The sequence below is a fragment of the Schistocerca gregaria genome, unplaced genomic scaffold (genome assembly GCF_023897955.1).
Source record: "Schistocerca gregaria isolate iqSchGreg1 unplaced genomic scaffold, iqSchGreg1.2 ptg000066l, whole genome shotgun sequence".
In the NCBI taxonomy this organism is placed as follows: domain Eukaryota; kingdom Metazoa; phylum Arthropoda; class Insecta; order Orthoptera; family Acrididae; genus Schistocerca; species Schistocerca gregaria.
Genome location: NW_026061707.1, coordinates 15125664 through 15141436, shown reverse-complemented (window position 1 = coordinate 15141436; position 15773 = coordinate 15125664). Strand labels below are relative to the sequence as shown.

At 25.7% G+C, this 15773-nt stretch overlaps 1 protein-coding gene and 2 long non-coding RNA genes across 3 annotated transcripts in view; 1 reads left to right on the top strand and 2 right to left on the bottom strand.

Annotated features, from left to right (window-relative positions):
• The window catches only part of LOC126301319 (uncharacterized), a 173079-nt gene that overhangs the window by 67056 nt on the left and 90250 nt on the right, over positions 1-15773 (top strand). The gene's annotated exons all lie outside the window — the stretch shown is intronic.
• The window catches only part of LOC126301315 (NADH-ubiquinone oxidoreductase chain 5-like), a 371580-nt gene that overhangs the window by 348685 nt on the left and 7122 nt on the right, over positions 1-15773 (bottom strand). The gene's annotated exons all lie outside the window — the stretch shown is intronic.
• LOC126301329 (uncharacterized) lies at positions 873-15410 on the bottom strand. Its single transcript, XR_007553043.1, has 2 exons — positions 14713-15410; positions 873-1198 (listed from the first exon to the last, which is right to left on the bottom strand). It is a non-coding gene; the product is annotated as an uncharacterized LOC126301329 (long non-coding RNA).

Genomic DNA, 15773 nt, shown 5'->3' with positions numbered 1-15773 from the left:
TAAAATCAAACATATTAAAACTACCAATTAAAATAATTAAAGACAATAAAATTAAAGCTAAACTAACTTCATAAGAAATTGTTTGAGCAACAGAACGAAGAGAACCTAATAATGAATAATTTGAATTAGAAGATCAACCAGCAATTATAACAGTATAAACACCTAATCTAGTACAACATAAAAAAAATAAAAATCCATAAGAAAAAGAACACATATAAGTTGAATAAGGAAAAATTACTCAAACGGCTAAAGAAATCATTAAATTAAAAACAGGGGAAAAATAATAAAGTAGGTAATTAGATATAATAGGAATTGGCTGCTCCTTACAAATTAACTTAATAGCATCTCTAAATGGCTGAGGAATTCCAACAAAACCTACCTTATTTGGACCCTTTCGAATCTGAATATAACCTAAAACCTTACGCTCTAATAAAGTTAAAAAGGCAACACTAATTAAAACACAAATAACCAATAAAAAAAATTCAAAATAAATATAAATAAATCATAAAGTATCAATACTATTTGTAGAAAAAATCTACATAAATGAATTCTAAATTCAACACATTAATCTGTCAAAATAGTAAATAAATTAATATTAATCAATATAACAAAAAATATTTTAACCATATGGTCCTTTCGTACTAATATGGATTAACAATCTTAGGATAGAAACCGACCTGGCTCACGCCGGTCTGAACTCAGATCATGTAAGAATTTAAAGGTCGAACAGACCTAATCATTGGGCTCCTGCACCCAAAATTTTTCTTAATCCAACATCGAGGTCGCAATCTGCTTTGTCGATATGAGCTCTCAAAAACAATTACGCTGTTATCCCTAAGGTAACTTAATCTTATGATCATAAATTATGGATCAAAATAACAAACATAAATAAATGATATAATAATGAAGAGTTTATCTACTCTTCATGTCACCCCAACAAAACATCATCATTAAATATAGAAAGACAAACAAAAAACTATATAAAAGTAAAATGTCAAGCTCTATAGGGTCTTCTCGTCCTAAAGAAGAATTTAAGCCTTTTGACTCAAAAGTTAAATTCAAAAATTTATTAAGAGACAGTTGATATCTCGTCAAGCTATTCATTCCAGCCACTAATTAAGAGACTAATGATTATGCTACCTTTGCACGGTCAAAATACCGCGGCTCTTTAAAAATACGCTCAGTGAGCAGGACAGACCTCAAAATATAAACAAGAGGACATGTTTTTGATAAACAGGAGGAAATCAATTTTGCCTAGTTCCTTATAATAAGTTCACAAGGTAAAAATTTCATACAAATAAATATACTAATTCTATCATTATTACAAAAATTTTAAAATTAAATTAATAATCTTAATAAAAAACCTAAAATATTTATAAAATCAAAATAAAAAATAATGAACTATAACGTAATCTTAAAGATAGCTGGTTTAAAGCTTACTATTATATTTCTATAAAATAAATTATAGGTTATTAACTTCAAAGCTTATCCCTTAAAGAATAAATAAGTTAATATTTTTACTTAAAAAATTAAATAAAAACAAATAACTTTAAAAAATTAAATTTTTTCTTAAGAAACTAGATATCTTGGGAAACGATTAACATCTCATTTCTATAAATAATTTAATAATAATTATGATACATTAACTATAAATTATTTATAAATCAACCCAAATCGAGACAAGTAAAATAAATACTAAAATTTTGATAAACCCTGATACAAAAGGTACAATAAATAAAATCTACTTAAAAAAATTTAAAATAATATTTCATAAAACACTTACATTACCAATAAACTATAATTTAAAAAATCATTTCTATAAAATATACTAAGACAAAAATACAATAAAATTATTTATATTAAATAATTAAATAAACAAAAAATAAATATAATAAAATAAATAATCAAGATATCCTGATTTGCACAGAAAAATTTTCAGTGTAAATGAAACACTTTACTAATAAGTTATATCTTGAAACTCTTCCTAGATACACTTTCCACTACATCTACTATGTTACGACTTATCTCATCTAAATTGAAGCTACTTTAAAATAAAATAGAATAATCAATAATGAGAGCGACGGGCGATGTGTACACATCTCAGAGCCAATATCAGTTAAATTACATAAATTAAATTACTATCAAATCCACCTTCATTAACAGTATTTCACAATCAAATCCGTTATAAACAAAAATCTATTGTAACCCACCTCCTCTTAACTATAAGCTGCACCTTGACCTGAAATATTTTATAATTATAAATCTTGAGAATTATAACTCTAAAAAGATTCTCTGATAACGGAGATATACAAACAAATAAATTAAGTAGAGTAAATTGTGTATTATCAATCATGGGGTAGGTTCCTCTGAATGGAATGAGATACCGCCAAATTCTTTGGGTTTAAAGACCTTAACTAATAGTACCCTGGTAAATATAATTAACATTTAAAATAATAGGGTATCTAATCCTAGTTTATTATTTAAATTTCACAGATTCATAAAAAGGGCCACAAATAAATTTTAACATTTCACCTTACAAATTTATATTTCAACCCTAATAATATAAACAACTGTTTTAACCAATAATATTCACTTGTATCAATCGTATAACCGCGGCTGCTGGCACGAATTATGCCGATACTAAATCAATTGCTAAATCCAAAATCACTTGATAATTAAATCAAATTACTGCAAAAAGAACATTTAGTCTAACAAAACTTACATATAATACAAAGAAAAAGTGAATAAACAAGCAAAAATAAAACTTTTAAAAATAAAAAATAAGAAAATTTTAAATCTATTAATTCAGGAAAAAATAAAAGATTCAAATATTTAAAGAAAAAAAAAGAAAAAAACCACAAACATTAACAAAAAAAAAAGAAACGCCCCTATGTATGACCACAACAACTTCTCTATTATATATAATTAAAGATTAATATGGAACATGTATAGCAATAAATGTATTATATTCTTTCTTATTTAATCTTTCTTTTCACTAATAAATAAAGAAAGATTAAATAATATAATAAATATATTTTATACAATTATGTAATTTAATATAATATGTTATTAATATGAATTCTTTTTTTTATATTAAGTTAACTTTCATATATATTAGTTAAATAATCTAATTATAGATAATTTGCATAATTATATTATTATAATTAATATAATTATTTATATTAATTATAATATTTTATATTTAAATTAATAATTTTATTTATTATATCCAATTATAATAATATTAAGTATTAAATTACATATTATTATATATATTATATTATAATAACCTATTTTAAGCTAAAAACATAAGTAGCTATAATCCTAGGTAAATAATTGCATTAAAATAATCAATTGATAATGGTAAGATGAACTTATAATACTTTAATTTCAATTAAATGTAATATATTAATATAAATTATTTATTATATATATATATATATATATATATATATATATATATATATATATATATATATATATATATATATATATATATATATATATATATATATAAATAAAATGAGCAGGATAAATTAATCGTAATTAAACAAAATAATACATAAAAGAATTTCCAAAAAAAACTTTCGATTTATATATTAATTTAATGAAGTGCCTGATTAAAGGGTTACCTTGATAGGGTAAATAAAGCAAATAAAATTACCTTCATTAAAATTACATAAGATAGAATTAAACTACCTCCTTTAGTATCAAAAACTAACGTGCATCATACACCTTAATGTAAAAAGGTAAGCTAAACAAGCTAATGGGTTCATACCCCATTTATAGAGGTATCAATCCTCTCCTTTTTAATGACCAACAACTCTACAAAACTTCTCTTCCTATCAACATTAATTATAGGAACGATCCTGTCCATTTCATCAAATTCCTGATTTGGGGTTTGAATAGGACTTGAGATCAACTTACTTTCATTTATTCCGCTCCTAACAAGAAATAAAAATATAATAATAAATGAATCATCAATTAAATATTTTATTGTCCAAGCAATAGCATCGACAATATTATTATTTTCAATTTTGCTGATTCAAATAAAATATCCCATGGGATGGGAAACAGAATTTATCCCATCAATAATAATTAGATCTAGACTATTATTAAAGATTGGAGCTGCACCTTTCCATTTCTGATTTCCAGAAGTTATAGGAGCATCAAGATGAAATAATTGATTAACATTAATAACATGACAAAAAATCGCCCCAATAATGGTCTTATCTTATTGTATTCAATTAAGAACTTTTATTTGAACAATTATTATCTTAAGAATTATTATTGGGGCAATAGGAGGTTTAAATCAAACATCCTTACGACAACTTTTAGCATATTCATCAATCAGACATCTAGGTTGAATAATTAGATCATTAACAGTCAGAGAAAACATCTGAGAACTATACTTCATTATTTACTCACTATTAAGATTAATTATAGTTTTATTATTTAAGCAAATAAATTTATTTTTCATAAATCAAATTTATTCAGCCAGAAATATAAAAACCGAAATTAAATTCATAATATTCTTATCTTTATTATCTTTAGGTGGACTACAACCATTCCTTGGATTCTTACCAAAATGAATTGTAATACAATCATTAATAGAAAACAATATAACAACTATTATAACTATTATAGTTGTATTAACTACAATTACACTCTACTACTATATACGTATTAGATTCTCAGCTCTAATTATATCATACACAGAAAATTCGTGATCTATAAAGATAAAGTCCCAAAAATCAAGAATCATTCTTCCTATAACAGTAATAATTTCAACAATAGGATTGATTTCAACATCAACCTTAATTTCATTATACTAAGGACTTTAGACGTAGAATTTGACACTTATATAACACCAGAACAAGACCTAGAAAATGATGGATTCCGACTACTGGATGTAGATAACCGAACAATCCTACCAATAAATACAGAAGTACGAGTATTAACAAGAGCATCAGATGTTCTACACTCATGAGCAGTTCCTGCATTAGGGGTTAAAATTGATGCAACGCCAGGTCGGTTAAATCAAGGAACATTCACAATAAATCGACCTGGATTATTCTTTGGACAATGCTCAGAAATCTGTGGAGCAAACCACAGATTTATACCAATTGTAATTGAAAGAACTTCAGTAAATTTATTTATTAAGTGATTACCTAAGATAATTTAAGGAGTTAGTTAAAATAAATAACATTAGAGTGTCAATCTAAAGTAACTAAAAAAAATTAGTACACCTTGAAATTCATCAGATGACTGAAAGTAAGTAATGGTCTCTTAAACCAAATAATAGTAAATTAACGACTACTTCTGATGGGGAAATTATATCCAAATCCCTCAAATATCCCCTCTTATATGATTCTCACTATTCATTATATTTTCAGCTACATTAATCTTGTTTAATCAAATAAACTTCTTCTCATTTAAACCTAACCTTATTAAAAGAGCAGAAAAAGGAACAATTGAAATAAAAAACTTAAATTGAAAATGATAACAAATCTATTCTCAACATTTGACCCATCAACTAACATCTTTAATTTATCATTAAATTGAACTAGAACATTTCTAGGACTATTATTAATCCCATCACTATTTTGACTTACACCATCACGAATTAACATTATCTGAAATAAACTAAATTTAACCTTACATAATGAATTTAAAACACTTCTTGGACCAAAATCATTTAATGGAACAACATTCATTTTCATCTCAATTTTTATTATAATATTATTTAACAATTTCATAGGATTATTCCCTTATATTTTTACTAGAACAAGACATTTAGCATTAACATTTGCAATTGCCCTACCTATATGGCTAAGATTTATATTATTTGGATGAATTAACCATACTAATCATATATATGTACACACCTTGTACCACAAGGTACACCGCCTGCATTAATATCATTTATAGTACTAATTGAAACAATTAGTAATGTTATTCGACCAGGTACATTAGCAGTACGGTTGGCAGCAAATATAATTGCAGGACACTTATTATTAACCTTATTAGGAAACACAGGACCATCTATAGCAATAAACTTAATCTCATTACTAATTATTGGACAAATACTTCTATTAATTCTAGAATCAGCAGTAGCAATAATTCAAGCCTATGTTTTCTCAATTCTAAGAACTCTATATTCTAGAGAAGTATATTAAACCTATGTTAACAACTCACTCAAACCACCCATTCCACTTAGTAGACTATAGACCTTGACCATTAACAGGAGCAATTGGAGCAATAGTCCTAGTATCAGGACTAGCAAAATGATTCCACCTATTTAATATTAACTTATTCATAATTGGATTTGGAATTACCCTACTAACTATAATTCAATGATGACGAGATGTAGTACGAGAAGGAACATATCAAGTATTACATACAGGATTTGTATCAATTGGATTACGATGAGGAATAATTTTATTTATTGCATCAGAGGTATTATTTTTCGTTTCTTTTTTTTGAGCATTCTTTAGAAGAAGATTAGCACCAACAATTGAACTAGGAATACTATGACCTCCAATAGGAATTCAACCCTTTAACCCTATACAAATTCCATTACTTAATACAGCTATTCTTTTAGCATCAGGAGTAACAGTAACATGAGCACATCATAGTTTAATGGAATCTAATCATACTCAAGCACTACAAGGATTATTCTTCACAGTGTTATTAGGACTATACTTTACAATACTTCAAGCATATGAATATTGAGAAGCACCTTTTACCATTGCAGATGCAGTTTATGGATCAACATTCTTTGTTGCAACAGGATTCCATGGTTTACACGTAATTATTGGAACAATCTTTTTATCAACATGTCTACTTCGACACTCAATAAATCAATTTTCACCAAGACATCACTTTGGATTTGAAGCAGCAGCATGATACTGACACTTCGTAGACGTAGTATGATTATTCTTATATATCTCTATTTATTGATGAGGTAGATAATTGTTTTTCTAGTATAAATGGTACATTTGACTTCCAATCAGAAAGCTTGATATAAATCAAGAAAAACAATTCTAATTCTATCAACAAGAGTTTACATTAGATTTATTATTCCAATAATTGTTATAATCCTGGCAACAACACTATCAAAAAAATTAATTAATGATCGAGAAAAAAGATCACCATTTGAATGTGGGTTTGATCCAAAAAGATCAGCACGAATACCATTCTCAATACGATTCTTCCTAATCGCAGTAATCTTTTTAATTTTTGATGTAGAAATTGCACTAATTCTACCAATTGTAATTATTTTTAAAACTTCAGACATTATAATCTGAACAGTATCAACAATATTTTTTATTCTAGTTCTATTAGGAGGACTATACCATGAATGAAACCAAGGAGCATTACAATGAGCAGAATAAAGGGTTGTAGTTAAATATAACATTTGGGTTGCATTCAAAAAGTATTGATATTATCAATCAACCTTAAATAGAATAAGAAGCTAAATATTGCAGTCAGTTTCGACCTGGAAGATTGGTATGTACTACCCTTATTCTTATTAATTGAAGCCAAAAAGAGGCGTATTACTGTTAATAATATAATTGAACTATAATAGTTCCAATTAAGGAAATGTAAAGCCAATATGAAAGCTGCAAACTTTTTATATTAGCGGTTAAACTCCGTTAACATTTCTAAAATTTATATAGTTTAAATAAAACATTACATTTTCACTGTAAAAATAATATATCTATATTTATAAATACTTAAAAGTAAAAATACTTCCTTAACATCTTCAGTGTCACGCTCTAATTATAAGCTATTTAAGTAAACGAAAAACAATATTACCAAAATAAATATTCAAAAAATAAAAGTTAAAAGATAAATCTTGAAATTAGAATCATATCAACCTTGAATATAAGCAATTAAATAAATAAATAATCTATATAAACCTTGACCACCAAGTAATTCACCTCAACCATAATCAAATGACTTAGATGAATAATAACCTATTTTTAAAGGAATATATCTAATAAACTTAGTTGAAAGAAAAGGTATAAATCATATAGAACCAGCAAATCTAACAAAAGAAAGTATACTTAAAGAAAATAAATTATGAGAAAAATCAAAATTAGAAATAAGATAACCTAAATAAGCACCTAAAATAACAACTGTAATAGTTAAAAACTTTAAATAATAAGGTAAAGCAATCACATGAGGAATAGGAAAAATTAATCAAGATAAAAGACTACCACCAAAAACAGCAACAAACAATAGACCAATTATTCCAAATGAAATATAATAACCCTTATCATCAAAAGAAAATCTAGAATAAAAATTATTATCACCAGATATTGAATAATAAAACAAACGAAAAGAATAAGAAGCAGTTAAACCAGTAGAAAAAAAATAAAGAAAAAAAATTAAACAATTAATTCATCTTAAACAAACCATCTCAAGAATTAAATCCTTTGAATAAAATCCCGCTAAAAAAGGTATTCCACACAAAGATAAACTAGAAACATTAAAACAAACTGAAGTTAAAGGTATGAAATTAACAATTGATCCTATAAAACGAATATCCTGAGAATCCTTCAAATTATGAATTATTGAACCTGCACATATAAATAATAATGCCTTAAATAAAGCATGAGCCAATAAATGAAAAAATGCAAGCTTTGGATAACCTATAGCCAAAATTCTTATTATTAAACCAAGTTGTCTTAAAGTAGAAAGAGCAATAATCTTCTTTAAATCAAACTCAAAATTAGCGCCCAATCCAGCCATAAATATAGTTATACAACCAATTAAAAGTAAAAATCAACCACAATTATAAGTATCCAATATTGGTCTAAAACGAATTAATAAATAAACACCAGCAGTAACAAGAGTAGAAGAATGAACTAAAGCAGAAACAGGAGTAGGAGCTGCTATAGCAGCAGGAAGTCATGAAGAGAAAGGAATCTGAGCTCTCTTAGTTATAGCTGCTAAAACAATTAATATAGTAATGAGCTTTATTTCAAAAGAATTAGAAATAAAATCATAATAATAAATATAATTTCAACCACCAAAATTTAACATTCATGCAAAAGAAATTAAAATAGCAACATCACCAATACGATTAGAAAGTGCAGTTAATATACCAGCACTATAAGATTTTACATTTTGATAATAAATAACTAAACAATAAGAAACTAAACCTAAACCATCTCAACCTAATAAAATTCTAATTAAATTAGGACTAATAATTAAAAAACCTATAGAAAGAATAAATATGAAAAACAATAATAATAAAACGATTTATATTCTTTTCACCAGATATATAATCCTCTCTATAATAAATAACCAAAGAAGAAATATATATAACAAAAGATATAAAAATAAGAGATATTCAATCCAAAATTAAAGTTATAACAACTATAGAACCATTTAAATTGAAAAGCTCTCACTCAACAAAAACTCTATAATCAATTATTAAATAATAAATACCTAAAATAAAAATTATAGTTCTCGAAATAAACAAAGAAAAAAAACTCAAAGAACAAATAGAAAATAAATTCACAGCCTAAGATGAAAAACTTCATATCATTGATTCCACAAAACAATATTTTTAATTAAAATACTTAAGCAAACTAAACAAAGAAATATTCACCCTTTAAACAGAGAATATTTAAAGGCAATCAATGTAAAAGTAAAAGATGATATTCACGAAAATAACCAAGAGAACAAGTATAAACACCAGAATAATAATTCCCATGCAGAGAATAAGAATATATATACAAAGTATAAACAGCTCTAAAAAAAGATAAAAAAATCAAAGCAAAGAATCTAAAAGAAGATCAAGATATAATTCTATTTAATAATCTAATTTCACCTACCAAATTTAAAGAAGGAGGAGCAGCCATATTTGATGATCTTAAAAGAAATCATCATAAAGCCATTCTTGGCATCAAATTAATTATACCCTTGTTAATTAATAATCTTCGTCTACCTAAACGTTCATAAATAATATTAGATAAACAAAATAAACCAGAAGAACATAAACCATGACCAACCATTAGAGAAAGAGGACCTACACAACCTCATCAATTCATAGTCATCAATCCACCAATAACCATTCTTATATGAGCAACAGAAGAATATGCAATTAAAGACTTTAAATCAACCTGACGAAAACAAATAAATCTTACAATAACACCCCCAGATAAACCTAAAGACAATCAAAAATAATTAAACTTTAAACCCAAATAAGAAATAACCTTTATAACACGAAAAATACCATAACCACCTAACTTTAATAAAACACCAGCAAGAATTATTCTACCTGAAATAGGGGCCTCTACATGAACCTTAGGAAGTCATAAATGAACCAAAAACATAGGTATCTTAACTAAAAAAGCCAAAATTATAAACACATAAAACATAAAATAATAAGAACCAAAATCAACCAATAAAGGAAAATATAAAGTATTAGAAAAATCATAAACCTTAAATAAAACTAATAATAAAGGTAATCTAGCAACCAAAGTATAAAAAATTAAATAAACACCAGCCTGCAAACGCTCAGGTTGATAACCCCAACCAAAAATTAAAAGTAAAGTAGGAACTAATCTAGCCTCAAAAAAAATATAAAAAGAAAGAAGACTTAATCTAGCAAATGAACAATAAAGCATAATTATTAAAATCAAAACCATAAAAACAAAAAAATTAGAATGATATGAACTTAAATAAACTGAACCTCTAGCAGTGATTATTAAAGAACAACTCCAAAAACTAAGTAAAATTAAACTAAAAGAAAAATAATCAATACCATAATAATATCTAATTATATTCAAATCAGCATATGAATAAACACAAATTATGAAAACAAAACCCGACAGAAACATCAAAGAATGAACCAACCATCAACAATTATTTAATAAACATAGAGGGATCAAAAAAATAGTTATAAATAAATACTTTAACATAAAGATAAACCAAAATAATTAAAAAAATCATTACCATGAGAACGAATTATTGAAACTAAAATAGAAAGACCTAAAGCACCCTCACAAACAGAAAAAACTAAAAAAATAACAGGAAAAAAATAATCATAATCAAACTCAATAAGAAAAACAATAACTAACATAAATAAAGAAAGAACAATATATTCTAATCTCAAAAGAACCATTAATAAATGTTTACGTTTAGAAGAAAAAACATAAACACCAGCAAAATAAATCAATAAAGAAGTAAAAATAGAGAATATAAACATTAGTTTTAATAGTTTAAAAAAAACGCCGGTCTTGTAAACCGGAAATAAGTCCAGCCCCCACTTTTAAAACTTCAGAGGTGGAAAAGCTTCCATCATCGGTCCCCAAAACCGGTATTTTAAATAAACTAACCCCTGAAATGATCAAAATAATAATTATATCATTATCAAATGTAATAAATATTAATTTTATTAAATTAAGACACCCAATATCAATAATGCTTTTTATTATCCTTCAAACCTTCCTAGTTGGATTAATAACAGGAACAATAATAGAAAGATATTGATTATCATATATTTTATTTTTAACATTTCTTGGTGGTATACTAGTATTATTTATTTACATTACAAGAATTGCATCAAACGAAATATTTCAGCCTAAATCAATCACTATAATTATTACATTAATAATGTGAGTATTTATCATATTAATATTAATTATTCTAGATATATCTAAATTTATAGACTTTTTCAAAAACACCGAAACTATAAATATTGATAATTCAATCAATTATCAAGAAATAACAATATCTTTAGAAAAATTATATAATAGAACAACATTCATTATTACAATAATAATAATAATTTATTTATTTTTAGCACTACTAGCAGTTGTTAAAATCACCAATATTAATCAGGGACCTATTCGTAAAATAAGATAATTACTAATGAATAAACCCTTATGATTAAGACATCCTTTAATTAAAATTATTAATAACTCTTTAATTGACTTACCTGCCCCAACAAATATTTCATTTTGATGAAATTTTGGATCCCTATTAGGGTTATGTTTGGTAATTCAAATCGTAACTGGACTATTTTTAGCTATACATTATACATCAAATATTGAAATAGCATTCAGTAGTGTAGTACACATCTGCCGAGACGTAAATAATGGTTGAATTATCCGAACCTTACACGCAAATGGAGCATCTATATTTTTTATTTGTATTTACTTACATGTAGGACGGGGAATTTACTATGGATCTTATATATATATACATACCTGAATAATTGGTACAGTGATTTTATTTTTAGTTATAGCAACTGCATTTATAGGATATGTCTTACCCTGAGGCCAAATATCTTTTTGAGGTGCAACAGTAATTACTAATTTATTATCAGCAATCCCATACTTAGGAATAGATTTAGTCCAATGAGTATGAGGAGGATTCGCTGTTGATAATGCAACATTAAATCGATTCTTCACATTCCATTTTGTATTACCATTTATTATTGCTGCTATAGCAGCAATTCATTTATTTTTTCTTCACCAAACAGGATATAATAATCCTCTTGGAGTAAATGGAGATATTGAAAAAATTCCATTCCATCCTTACTTTACCTTTAAGGATTCTATTACATTTGTAATAATAACATCATTATTAATTATACTATGTTTAATTAATCCTTACCTATTAGGAGATCCAGATAACTTTGTACCTGCCAACCCATTAGTAACACCAGTTCACATTCAACCAGAATGATATTTCCTATTTGCATATGCAATTCTACGATCTATCCCTAATAAGTTAGGAGGTGTTATTGCATTATTTTTATTATTTAGAATCTTAATAATTTTACCATTTTATAATAAAACACCATTCCGAGGCATTCAATTTTACCCTATTAATCAAATTTTATTCTGAATTATAGTAGTTGTTGTATGCTTACTAACGTGAATTGGTAAACGACCTGCTGAAGAACCTTATATTATAACAGGTCAAATCTTAACAATTATTTACTTCACATATTTCTTAATTAATGTCCATGTCGCAAACGCATGAGATAAATTAATTAAGGAATAAAGTTAATTAGCTTAGGAAAAGCATATGTTTTGAAAACATAAAATTAGAAGTTTAACTCTTCTATTAACTTTTCTCAAAAAATTTCACTAAACAAATGAGATAAATAAAATCTTTAAACCAACAAAGAAAATAAAAAAATTCAAAGATAAAGGTAAAAAACTTTTTCAAGCTAAGTACATTAATTTATCATAACGGAACCGTGGTAATGTTCCACGAACCCAAATAAAACCAAAAGATATAATAGCAAGCTTAATAAAAAATATAAAAGAATAAAAATCACCGCCCAAAAAAATTAAAGCCAATAACATTCTTATGAAGACAATTCTAGTATATTCAGCTAAAAAAATTAAAGTAAAACCACCTGCACCATACTCAATATTAAATCCTGAAACTAAATCAGATCCCCCTTCAGCAAAATCAAAAGGAGTACGATTAGTTTCAGCTAAGCAAGAAGCAAAACAAGCTAAAGCTAAAGGAAAAGAAATAATAATAAATCAACAATAAAGCTGATAGTTTATAAAATCAAACATATTAAAACTACCAATTAAAATAATTAAAGACAATAAAATTAAAGCTAAACTAACTTCATAAGAAATTGTTTGAGCAACAGAACGAAGAGAACCTAATAATGAATAATTTGAATTAGAAGATCAACCAGCAATTATAACAGTATAAACACCTAATCTAGTACAACATAAAAAAAATAAAAATCCATAAGAAAAAGAACACATATAAGTTAAATAAGGATAAATTACTCAAACGGCTAAAGAAATCATTAAATTAAAAACAGGGGAAAAATAATAAAGTAATTAATGAGATATAATAGGAATTGGCTGCTCCTTACAAATTAACTTAATAGCATCTCTAAATGGCTGAGGAATTCCAACAAAACCTACCTTATTTGGACCCTTTCGAATCTGAATATAACCTAAAACCTTACGCTCTAATAAAGTTAAAAAGGCAACACTAATTAAAACACAAATAACCAATAAAAAAAATTCAAAATAAATATAAATAAATCATAAAGTATCAATACTATTTGTAGAAAAAATCTACATAAATGAATTCTAAATTCAACACATTAATCTGTCAAAATAGTAAATAAATTAATATTAATCAATATAACAAAAAATATTTTAACCATATGGTCCTTTCGTACTAATATGGATTAACAATCTTAGGATAGAAACCGACCTGGCTCACGCCGGTCTGAACTCAGATCATGTAAGAATTTAAAGGTCGAACAGACCTAATCATTGGGCTCCTGCACCCAAAATTTTTCTTAATCCAACATCGAGGTCGCAATCTGCTTTGTCGATATGAGCTCTCAAAAACAATTACGCTGTTATCCCTAAGGTAACTTAATCTTATGATCATAAATTATGGATCAAAATAACAAACATAAATAAATGATATAATAATGAAGAGTTTATCTATTCTTCATGTCACCCCAACAAAACATCATCATTAAATATAGAAAGACAAACAAAAAACTATATAAAAGTAAAATGTCAAGCTCTATAGGGTCTTTTCGTCCTAAAGAAAAATTTATTAAGAGACAGTTGATTTCTCGTCAAGCCATTCATTCCAGCCACTAATTAAGAGACTAATGATTATGCTACCTTTGCACGGTCAAAATACCGCGGCTCTTTAAAAATATGCTCAGTGAGCAGGCCAGACCTCAAAATATAAACAAGAGGACATGTTTTTGATAAACAGGCGGAAATCAATTTTGCCTAGTTCCTTATAATAAGTTCACAAGGTAAAAATTTCATACAAATAAATATACTAAAACTATCATTATTACAAAAATTTTAAAATTAAATTAATAATCTTAATAAAAAACCTAAAATATTTATAAAATCTAAATAAAAAATAATGAACTAAAACGTAATCTTAAAGATAGCTGGTTTAAAGCTTACTATTATATTTTTATAAAATAAATTATAGGTTATTAACTTCAAAGCTTATCCCTTAAAGAATAAATAAGTTAATATTTTTACTTAAAAAATTAAATAAAAACAAATAACTTTAAAAAATTAAATTTTTTCTTAAGAAACTAGATATCTTGGGAAACGATTAACATCTCATTTCTATAAATAATTTAATAATAATTATGATACATTAACTATAAATTATTTATAAATCAACCCAAATCGAGACAAGTAAAATAAATACTAAAATTTTGATAAACCCTGATACAAAAGGTACAATAAATAAAATCTACTTAAAAAAATTTAAAATAATATTTCATAAAACACTTACATTACCAATAAACTATAATTTAAAAAATCAATTCTATAAAATATACTAAGACAAAAATACAATAAAATTATTTATATTAAATAATTAAATAAACAAAAAATAAATATAATAAAATAAATAATCAAGATATCCTGATTTGCACAGAAAAATTTTCAGTGTAAATGAAACACTTTACTAATAAGTTATATCTTGAAACTCTTCCTAGATACACTTTCCAGTACATCTACTATGTTACGACTTATCTCATCTAAATTGAAGCTACTTTAAAATAAAATAGAATAATCAATAATGAGAGCGACGGGCGATGTGTACACATCTCAGAGCCAATATCAGTTAAATTAAATAATTTCAATTACTATCAAATCCACCTTCATTAACAGTATTTCACTATCAAATCCGTTATAAACAAAAATTTATTGTAACCCACCTCCTCTTAACTATAAGCTGCACCTTGACCTGAAATATTTTATAATTAT